The sequence below is a fragment of the Crocodylus porosus genome, unplaced genomic scaffold (genome assembly GCF_001723895.1).
Source record: "Crocodylus porosus isolate Cpor-Errol unplaced genomic scaffold, CroPor_comp1, whole genome shotgun sequence".
Taxonomy (NCBI): Eukaryota; Metazoa; Chordata; order Crocodylia; family Crocodylidae; genus Crocodylus; species Crocodylus porosus.
Window position 1 is genome coordinate 10,267,410 of NW_017728932.1, and position 9,955 is coordinate 10,277,364.

The 9,955-nt window shown below is 48.7% G+C and overlaps 1 protein-coding gene and 1 long non-coding RNA gene across 6 annotated transcripts in view; one reads left to right on the forward strand and one right to left on the reverse strand.

Annotated features, from left to right (window-relative positions):
• Window positions 1-719: 719 nt before the first annotated feature.
• Window positions 720-3,389, forward strand: LOC109317093. The gene is made up of 2 exons (XR_002102972.1): window positions 720-796; window positions 1,747-3,389. It is a non-coding gene; the product is annotated as an uncharacterized LOC109317093 (long non-coding RNA).
• Window positions 3,390-5,009: 1,620 nt separating this feature from the next.
• Window positions 5,010-9,955, reverse strand: part of RAP1GAP2 (RAP1 GTPase activating protein 2) — a 245,022-nt gene continuing 240,076 nt past the window's right edge. For all 5 annotated transcript variants that reach the window (XM_019545554.1, XM_019545557.1, XM_019545556.1 and 2 more), the window contains one exon: window positions 5,010-7,919. The gene's annotated coding sequence lies outside the window, so the exon portion shown is untranslated. The remainder of the gene's footprint in view (window positions 7,920-9,955) is intronic.

Consider the following 9,955-nt stretch of genomic DNA (forward strand, 5'->3'; position numbering starts at 1 on the left):
CAACAAAGGATGCTTTACCTCAGAGGAAGAACAGCGGTGAAAATACCCTGACGTAAGTTATGCTACTCTAAGTGTCCCGCACCCCGGATGACTGTGGACATACTTCTGCTCAGTGCAAACAGACCACTTAATGGTATAGTGCCATAATAGTACCTACTGTGACAGCTGCCCTGGGACAAATAAGCATCTGTCTGCTCCAAATCTCAGTACAAACATGAGTGTTAATGTGTTGTATGAGCTGGCCCTGACTGCATTTCTGATCTGGAACAGCCCTACGTATCCTGATGCTTTCACAGATGTTTTAGTTTTCCAGACATGCCTTGCTTTGTTTTAAGGACAAGGATTGCTTAGGGTGATCTCTTTTGTTAGGACAGATTTCAACTAGCTTTGAATGCAAGACTTTCTTCATTGCTTTGTTTTATTAATTGGTCTGTTCTAGTCCCCAAAATGGTTTGATGTAGCTGCAATGTAGACAGTTCTGTCACCCTGTTTTCTCAAGTGTATCATGTCTTTTCTGCCTGCTGCCTGCCATTATTCACTTTATGTGCATCCTGAATAGGGTTAGAGGGGTTGGGGTGGAAATAATGCAGAACACTGCTGAGCAGAGGTTCTTTTTTTGGAGGAACTGATTGACTGCTTACCCTGGTTTTGGCATGGTTGTGTTGACAATACTTGTGCAAAAATTTCAGGAATTATGCGCTACAGCTTAAAACCTCAACATTAAAGCTGTTGCAAGATTGTAGTGGCCTGATAGAGGATTCAGCAGGTACTCTGCCACATGCACGTGGGCTTCCAGGTACTATTTAAGATGTTGGTTTTTGACTTGCATAGGTCTAAGCATACAGACAGTTGTAGTGAGATCCAAGGAGAAGGATAGAAGCCATAAGCATGCAGCTGTTACATCTGCACAAATCTGTAGCATCGGAGGTAGAGCCAAACGGCTCCAATTGGTTGGTGGAGGGCTGCTGTCCGTGCTGTTCTGTTGCAGCCTGTGCCCCTAGTTGTGGCACTAGGGTAAGCTGATCATCCTAGCCTGGGCATTGAGCAAGGTGGCAGGTGTAAGGCATGCAGCCAGTGCCACTACAGGGGGAGGGGGCAGAAGATGCCAGGGGAGCTGCATGCCAGTGTTGGGTCTGGACACTCCATGTGGCCCCAGCGGATAGCCCTGAGCTGCTGGTGCCCTTCCACACTAGTTAAAGGGCCCCAGAGGCATCCCACACCCTCCTCCAAGTGCCCCTTCCCAACGCTGTGCACCAGGTGCAGAATTAAGCCCCTTGTAGGGCCGGAAGGGCAGCAGAAGCCCAGCTCTGCTGGGTGTGGCCAGCTCAGTCCTGCAGAAGGCAGGCACTTCTGGAGGGCAGCAGAGTGCTGGCACAGCACCAGGACGTGGTGCCCAGCCCCAGCCAGGCCATGGCAAAAAGCCCCAGTTGGCAAAGCTATTCAGCAGGTGCTCATGCTCCATAGTACTTGGGCCTCCTGTTCAATCAGTCCCAGATGGGACACATTCATTAACGCACCATAGTGACTGCACATTAATTTTAGTACTCAGTTAACCAAATACCAGAGCACTTCATAGGTACTTGCGCTACTGTGCATTAACCTAATGCTACTCTGCAGTAGTGTATTAGCACTATGGTCCACTGGTGCCTCCTGAGTCGGGGGTGGCGGGGGCACTTGCCTCCCCAGTGGCCAGTCAGTGGAGGGGGGTGTCTGTCAGTCCATTGTTCGCCCTCCCCCACCCTGCAGGTCACTGACTGGAGGAGTCCCCCAGCTGGCACTTCCAGGTGAGTGCAGTCAGCCATGCAGGGACCACTTCTCCTGGCTCCCCCACTCCCCAGCCAGTGCTCTCAGGGGGGGCACCAATGCTCTCGCCTGCCCGGGAGCGTTGGCTGTCAGGAGGTGCATATGCACGTCCATGCACCCCCAATGCATCGCCACTGCTTAGCACAGTTTTTTGTCCAGCATGCTACTGCACAGTTAGTGTCTCGTGTTAGTAATTAAGGTGAGGGAAATGAGGAGTCAGTCTATAGTCAATTCCTACAGCTTGTATCACAGCTGAAAGGTAGAAGAAGATGGCCCACGCTGGGCTGATTTTTTCAGGTCAAAATGGTGTCTTAACACATCCTCTGTCATTTCCCTCAGCAAGGAACCAGCTCCTCAGGTGGTAGAAACTGTCCACAGTGCCGCTGGAATCAGTGGCAAGACCAGCCGAGGATTTGGTTTAAGGACCATCTACCAGTAAGCTTCTGTACAACCTTTCAGCCTCCTTTAAGGCTCCATTTTGCTTGTGCACACGTGCGCCTCAGTGGTACCTACTGTAAATGAGAGGACAGCTCTGGGGAGCTCAGTTAAAGTACCAAACACTTATGGACACAAAATATGTTATTTATTGTGAATTTTGCAAAGACACAAAGCAACAAAATATACATTTGTGGACCTTGAGAATTATTTTTATACATAACAAATACAATATGCTACTATAGCAATAAATTAAATGTACAGTATTTACAACAAACATAGGCAACCAGAAATTCTACAAAGCATCGCCTTTCTACAAAAAAAATATCTTTTTTTGTCAGATACAATCGTTTAAGATTTGCTTTTCACACTATAAACTCTCTTCACATACTAATATAAATTCAGCATTTTTCCTTTGCAGAACTTATACAGGGCTACATTCATGGGGTGTGGGGGAGATAATGAAAGCATGCTTCAAGACTTGGAGGGCAGGGGGGAAAGAAATCTTTACCATCTGAAATGGAACAGAAGTTCAAACTTAAGCAAAGCCACAGGAATTCAAGGACTGGACCACAGAGGGCCTGGGAACTCATTTTAATAGGTGTCGTATCTACACCAAACACTTCCCAAAGGTAGCTAGGAGATTTTACTTTAGGCCAGCTCCTCAGTTGCTGTGAATACGTCCATACCTCAGCTAGCTGCTCTGACCCTGTCTGCCCAGGACAACCCAGGGCCTAATTCAGGAAAGTGGCAAATAAGTGCTTACGTGCCTTTGTCTTTTAGAGAAACGCTTTAGGGTTGTGCTTAAGTGTAACGTGTGCTTAGCTTGCACTGATTCCAGCCAGGTGCAAGCATGTGCTGGAGTGCTCTCCCGAACAAGGGCCAAAGCCTGTCGTAGGGTCTATACACAGGTACAATCCATCCTCTCCAAGACCACAGTACCCTGAGAGGCAAGACAATTCTCCATTCCATTCTGCAATGCAAATTTGCAACGTGGGACCTTGCTGTATGATCAAGGTGGGATTTTCAAGAAACAGCCCCCTGGCTCAGGCAAGTCCCTGGTTTTCAACATGGCGGGTTTGAAAACCCAGCTCTTGTTCTCTAACTGGGTTGTGTCCCCAGGATATTTCAGCAGAAGCTCCACTGCAGAATCAAAAGGCAAACTGCTACTTCATACAGCTCAAATGCTTGATGAACATTTTGAAACTGAGGGTCAGGCCTTCAGTGAAGTCAGTAAAGCTACACTGATTTATACCCACTGAGGAGCTAGCCTTGAATGTCTCGTTAGTAAATAAATATACAGTGTTTGCATTTCCATAGTACCGATATTAATACAGTACAAGATCAGTGCAAGAATGTAAGACACCAGAACACTGTCCTCATATCTACAATTGAAGTCCGTCCCATGATTTATTTCCCGTTAAGCATCTAAAGAAAAGGATGATAAAAAGATCGTGTTTTGCTTTAAAGTGAATCCCCTTTGTCTCTCAAACCAGAAAAATGCACTGCCCACGAATTTAGTGTCTAGTGAGGGTCCCCCTCCGTACGGGCTTCGATAGTTTTTTCATCCCAAAAAGGACCCAAAACACTTGGCAATATATATACAAGGAACTTCTTCATCATTATTTGAAGTGCAAATGCTTCAGAGGTGTAAAGTAGTGACCACTGGACACATGCTGCACTGCTACAAGTCAGTTTAGGCCTGGAAGTGAAGAATACTGCACCCACTTTGAAACGTCAAGGGAACAGAAGCAGACAAAAAAGGGATTTGACTAGGAGGGCAGCATTAAAATCCCTACTCTCATCAAACGTTACACAGGATCTGTAATGAATACTTGAGAGCTTTGGAAAATGCTGTCCAAAGATCATCTCAGCTGAAGTTGTGCAGGACTGGCCTTGCAAATACGAGTCAAACTCCCTGCATTTCCTTTGCTCAGCTTTGGACCCTCCCCTTTGCCTTCAGCTGCATTCAGCCGCAAGCGTCTGGACCTCCCCAAGACAAGAGGAAAACAACCTCCTTTTCGACACTGCGTCTTATGCTTCAAGATCTCACAGAGATCAACACTTAACACTAATGATGAATCCAGCAGCTCAGTGAAATGACAGAAAAAAAACCCCCCATCAAAGCCAAAGTAAAATAATAATAATGCTACCAATCACCATTTTGCAAGGGAATTGATCAAAAAGCTTTTCTGGGGAAAGGGAGGAAAAAACACACAAAAATGCTGCCAAAGCCCATTTCAATATAAGCTCAAACATTTCTGTGTTTGCAACCTGAGACATCAATAGACTGCTGCAAAACTGGATTTAAAGGGGTGGGGGTGCTTATTTCCCTTATCAAAAGGGAAATAAGGCTTGGTTTAAATGTTACTCAAATCCGGGGAAATTAAAGGGGGGGCAGGGTTTGAGTCATTCCTGTTTCTCATCATGATGATCTGGTTCAGGTTTCTGTGTAGCTCAGTAGGTGCACGCAGGCAGAGCCCCTGAAGCACTCTCCCTGCTTCATGCCCCATGGCAGGGGTGGGCAAAATGGGGCTGGGGGCCGGATACAGCCCACCAGGCCATTCTGTCCGGCCTGCAGGGCCCCTAAAAAATTTAGAATATTAATATTTGCCCCTGGCTGCCTATCATGTAGCCCTTGATGGCTTGCCAAAACTCAGTAAGCGGCCCTCTGCCCAAAATAATTGCCCGCCCCCTGCCCCACGGTTTCAAGTGACTGTGATGGACAGAGCACACCATTTTCATTCTTGGGCCTATTTTAAAGTTCTCCATTTTTTTCCCCTTAACCTCCAAATTCAGTACCATCCGTGCACCAACTGTTCAACTTTGGCCCTGAAATCCAAATACTTTTCAGTGGCAAGAGAACAACTTCATCCCTTGAAACTTTTTTTTAGGGCAATATCTGGATTCCCGTAAAAGTTTCTGTTGCATCTGAGATGAAAAACAGAGAAGCTTGTTTTTAAGAGGAAAAGCAACTAGCTTTGGACCAGCCCCATGCTGGACATAAGGAATAAAGAATAAAAAAAAAGTAACAAGAACCTGGCAGAGGTATTTAGGAGTAGGTGGTATCTAAACCAAACAGTCACTTGAGCAGAAAACCAGAAAATGAAGTTACAGTTGCAAGATATCTGTCTCTATGCAGAGACCGCAAAGGGCAAGAGCTTGGCCAGGACTTCAATATAAATTTTGCAGTATTAGTAAAGGTGCTTTTGGAAAGAAATAATTTACCAGCCTCTTGCCATCTGGCAGAGGACATAAATACGGCCCTCTTCCCCCATTTTCTGGCAGGACAATGGTCAGCTTCCAGGGAAGTCAACTTCTGATCGTTAACCCTAGTCCTTCATGTGCAAGTAAAGACAAGCAGGGGTGGACTCTCCAAAGGTGTAAAGGAATCAGCACTGCTCCACTGAGGCCAACAAGGCTTGACCCCTTAAGCCAAAGCAGGCATTATTGAGACCCACTCTTTACTACTGCGCTTGACCGTTCCCATTTCAGCATCTGTCCCAGGTGGCAGTGCTTAGTCTTTGGCAGAGAAAAGGCTTTTAAATTATACAGACCACATCTCTCCTTACTGCAGTTCAGCAGCTGATCAATGAAAACCTGGACTCTGGTAAAATACCAGGTTCCCATAATACTAAAGCAGCAATTAAACCACAGCTGTCTGATTATCCAAGGCCATGCCTTTGCTTTGGCCAGTGGAAAAGCAGGTGTAAAATGTGACCAAATCAGGGCAGCACCATTCAAACACCCCCTCTACATCAGTGGAAACCACTGCTTCAGGTGCAGGGCAATGAGGCCTTGAGAGCTGAGGAAGGTGGGGTTGTCTAAGGGCAATTCTGCGCTGCCACAAGTGAGATGTGGCCTCTCTTTCCACGTGCCAAAGTGGATGTAGAAGTATGTGGCACTCATTCTTTCCTCCCAGGGCTCATCTACACATGTTCATGAATGTACCTCAGATACTGCACTTTTAGCTTAGCACTTAATAAAGCATTAACTCCGTGTGCAGCACCTAGAGTTACTGCACAGTAGTACCAGCGCACGGTTATTTAGTGACGCTTACTGTGCATTAGCCTAATAACACTGTGCAGTAGGCTATTAACACGGTTTTTGCTGGCTAACAAAGCTGCGCAATAAGCATCTCATGTAGACATGCCCACAGTGCCGGAAATCAGGAGCACATTCCACTGAAGTCAGTAGAGCTGGGCTGATAAAACCCTGGTGTGAGATGATGAGATCAGGACCACTTAAAGAAGAGGGGAAGGAGCCAGATGCTCAAATTGCTTTATATCAGGTGGGGGGTGTTAAACACACCCTGTGCCCCAAGCCAGAGCATTTCAAACATTTTTCTGCAGAGCAGCGTGGGGGGGAGGGGTGTAGCAGTACAGTTTGCTCATTCATCACTCACTGTTTTCCTTCTTCCCAGCCCTATTTTGACTTTGCACACCCACGCACAACATCAGCCATTACACAGCAAAGGCACAAGCAACAAATTTCCTCTGAGTGGGTGGGTTTTGCTGCCCTGCCAAACAACTTACTTATGCACAAACAAACAACAAAAGTCTCCTTCTTGACAGCTCGGAATTTACTTGCTGGGGATAAATTCCAGCCAAGTGGAGATTCTCCAGGCCATATGTGCTCCTATAGAGCGAGGACCACGTTCTCTGCTAGTAGAAAGCAGTGCAGCTCTATTACCATCAATTACTGATCTTATAAGATACCAAGAGATCCCATCTGAGATCACTGGTGAGGCTAGGCCCTAAAAAACCTACAGCAAGAGATGGTGCCTGCTCCAAAGAATTGACAGTCTAAGCAGACAAGACAGAAGAAAGAGTGGAAAGGCACAGAGAAGTTAAGTGACTTGTCCAAAGTCACTCTCTGGGCGTTCCCTGACGCCCACACCCATCCAGCTTCTCTCAACTGAAGTCCATGGACAGCTGCAGATTTCCAGAAGCAGAGAATTTTGCCTTGATCCTCTCAAGTACTTTACGACTTCATGGAGCAGACCAGTGGCAAAGAGAACTGAAGGGGGAGCAGCCCAAGCTGGGAGTCCAAAGCGTGTATTTGACAGCATCTCTTGACAGTCTCCGCCACAAACAAAAAGCCCATTAGGAAACTAAAAATAAAGCTCACGGGTACCCTGGAAGAGCAGAGGATGCCTGTGCTGCTTTCCTCCTGGGCAAGGAGAAGTCATATGCTAGCTGAAAAGTGATACGCACAGAATCGCAGTATGTAAAAGCCTATAGGAAACAGGATTGGTTACTGAAATGTCTTTTTGTTTCCAATCAGAGGTACACACGATGAACAGCACTCATCTGACGACAAACAACTACAGTACGCACAAGGAGCACATGAGGTTAACATTTCAGAGTACCGAGGACGGGTGAAGTCACCGTGAGCAGATCGTACGTGGTACGCGGCAGAAAACGCATCTCCTTATGCAGTGCAGGAAGAAGGTGTTTTGTTAGCTGGGGTGGAGGAATCTAGCAACGTGTTTACCCTTCAGAAAGGATGGGTTGTCTGTCAGCACTCGCTGCATGATGGCAGTTTCTTCTTGACGCCAAGGTAAAGCTGAGTAGGTGAAGGAATGGCACTGCGTGGCGGCAGGTCGCTTTTAGTGTGGAGAATGTATTTTCCCATTTGATGTTCCAGAGGAGAATTTCCCCTTTGCTGACACAAATTCGCTGCAAAAAACAAGAGGAAAAAGGAACAAAAGGGTCAGAAACAGATAACGGGGATTGTTCTTGCTCCTCCAGAGGCAAGGAGCCCAAGTTTTGCCAAATCCAAGGACCATTGAAACTTTCATAGAATCACAGAAAGTGAGGGTTGGAAGGGACCTCAGGAGGTCACGTCTAATCCAACCCCCTGCTTAAAGCAGGGCCATCCCCAATATGTAAAGAGAGGACCTGATCCAAGACCACCTAGAGTCTTTCAACTGACTGCAACAGGTTTTGGACTTGGCCTTTGCCAAGGAGCTGGACCAACAGCTGTGAGAATAATGACCGGCTCATTCACAGGTGCTTAGAGGTCCCACCAATGTCACAGCAAGGGGGTTGTTAGCTCCAAGTATTCAAATACTTGGGAGCTGCCCAGCAAGGCCTGGGGGGCCAGGGACTGGGGACTCCCACACCTGTCCTGCAGGCGCCCGCCTTAGGGCCCTGGAGGCGCAGGTGAGGGAGCTCCAGGAGGAGGTCAGCAGGCTGAGGGGAATCCGAGAGGCAGAGGAGGAAATTGACAGGTATTTTCTTTCCCTGCAGGGTTGTGCGACCAAGGAGGATGCACCTCAAGAAGAGCCCTCCACTGCTAAGTGGCAGACGGTCACCTCCCAAGCCAGGGCTGCTCGAAACACGGCAGCACCAGTTCCTCCAGTCCGGCTGGAGAATAGGCACGAAGCCCTGGCAGCCCAGGAGGAGAAGGAAGTAGAGGACGAAATGGTGGAGGAGGCAACTCCATGCTCACTGCGTTCCGCGCAAGCTGAAGGAGGCAAGAAGGCCAGGAGGAGGAAGCGTCGCGTGATCGTCATTGGTGAGAGGCACGGAGGGCCCCATCTATCACCGGGACCCCTTGGCACGCGAGGTCTACTCCCTACCTGGAGCGAGGATTCAGGACGTGACAGGGATGCTCCAAACCATAATCTGGCCCACCGATTATTACACCATGGTCCTAGTCCAAGTGGGCACTAACGATGCAGCCAGGAGGAGCCCTGATCGCCTGATGGAGGACTACCACGCTCTGGGGTGCGTGCTGAAGGAGATGGGCGCACAGGTGGTTTTCTCTTCTATCCTGCCAGTGAGTGGATGAGGCAGACGGCATGAAACGCTACAGGAACGGTGCTTCGAGGCGGGCTTTGGCTTCCTCAGCCACCACCGGCACATCACGACGAGAGATGCTGGGATGGGACAGTCTCCACCTTTCCCCTAAAGGTAAGCGTGCGTTCTCTTCTAGGCTGGCGGACCTACTCCGGCGGGCTTTAAACTAGGCTCGTCGGGGGAAGGGGTAGACGAGGGTGGAGGAAACATCAGACTGCCAGACCGAACAGCACCCACAACTACAGCCCAGCCCAGACCACCGAGTGAAGCAAATAAACAGGTAAGAGATGGGGGCCAGGGTAACACACCCACAGGAGGCCTCAAGTGCCTCTACACAAACGCTCGTAGTATGAGCAACAAGCAGGAGGAACTCACCCTCCTGCTGGCTGACACCAGCCCGGACATAGTGGGGATTACGGAAACGTGGTGGGACGCAACACGATTGGGCGGTGACTGTCAAGGGCTATAGGCTGTACAGGAGGGACAGGATAGGAAGGAGAGGTGGGGGCGTGGCTCTCTATATTAAGGAGGAATACACATCCTCGTCAATTGGCAAGGAGTCAGGGGAGGGGCACTCTGAAGTGCTTTGGGTTAGAGTACAAGGCAGTCGAGGGGAAAGGGACCTAACAGTGGGCGTCTACTACAGACCTCCCAACCAGGGAGAGGAGCTTGACCAGGATTTCTTGGGTCAGCTCACAGAGGTAGTGAAGGCTAAGGATGTGGTAGTCATGGGGGACCTGAACTACCCAGACATCTCTGCAGGGTGGTACGACAGAGGAGAGGGCAGCCCGGGATGAGCCCTCCATTGCTGAGTGGCAGACGGTCTCCCGTGCCAGGGCTATTAACCATGTTGCGGCACCAGTTCCTCCTGTCCATCTGGAGAACAGATATGAGGCCCTGGCAGCCCTGGA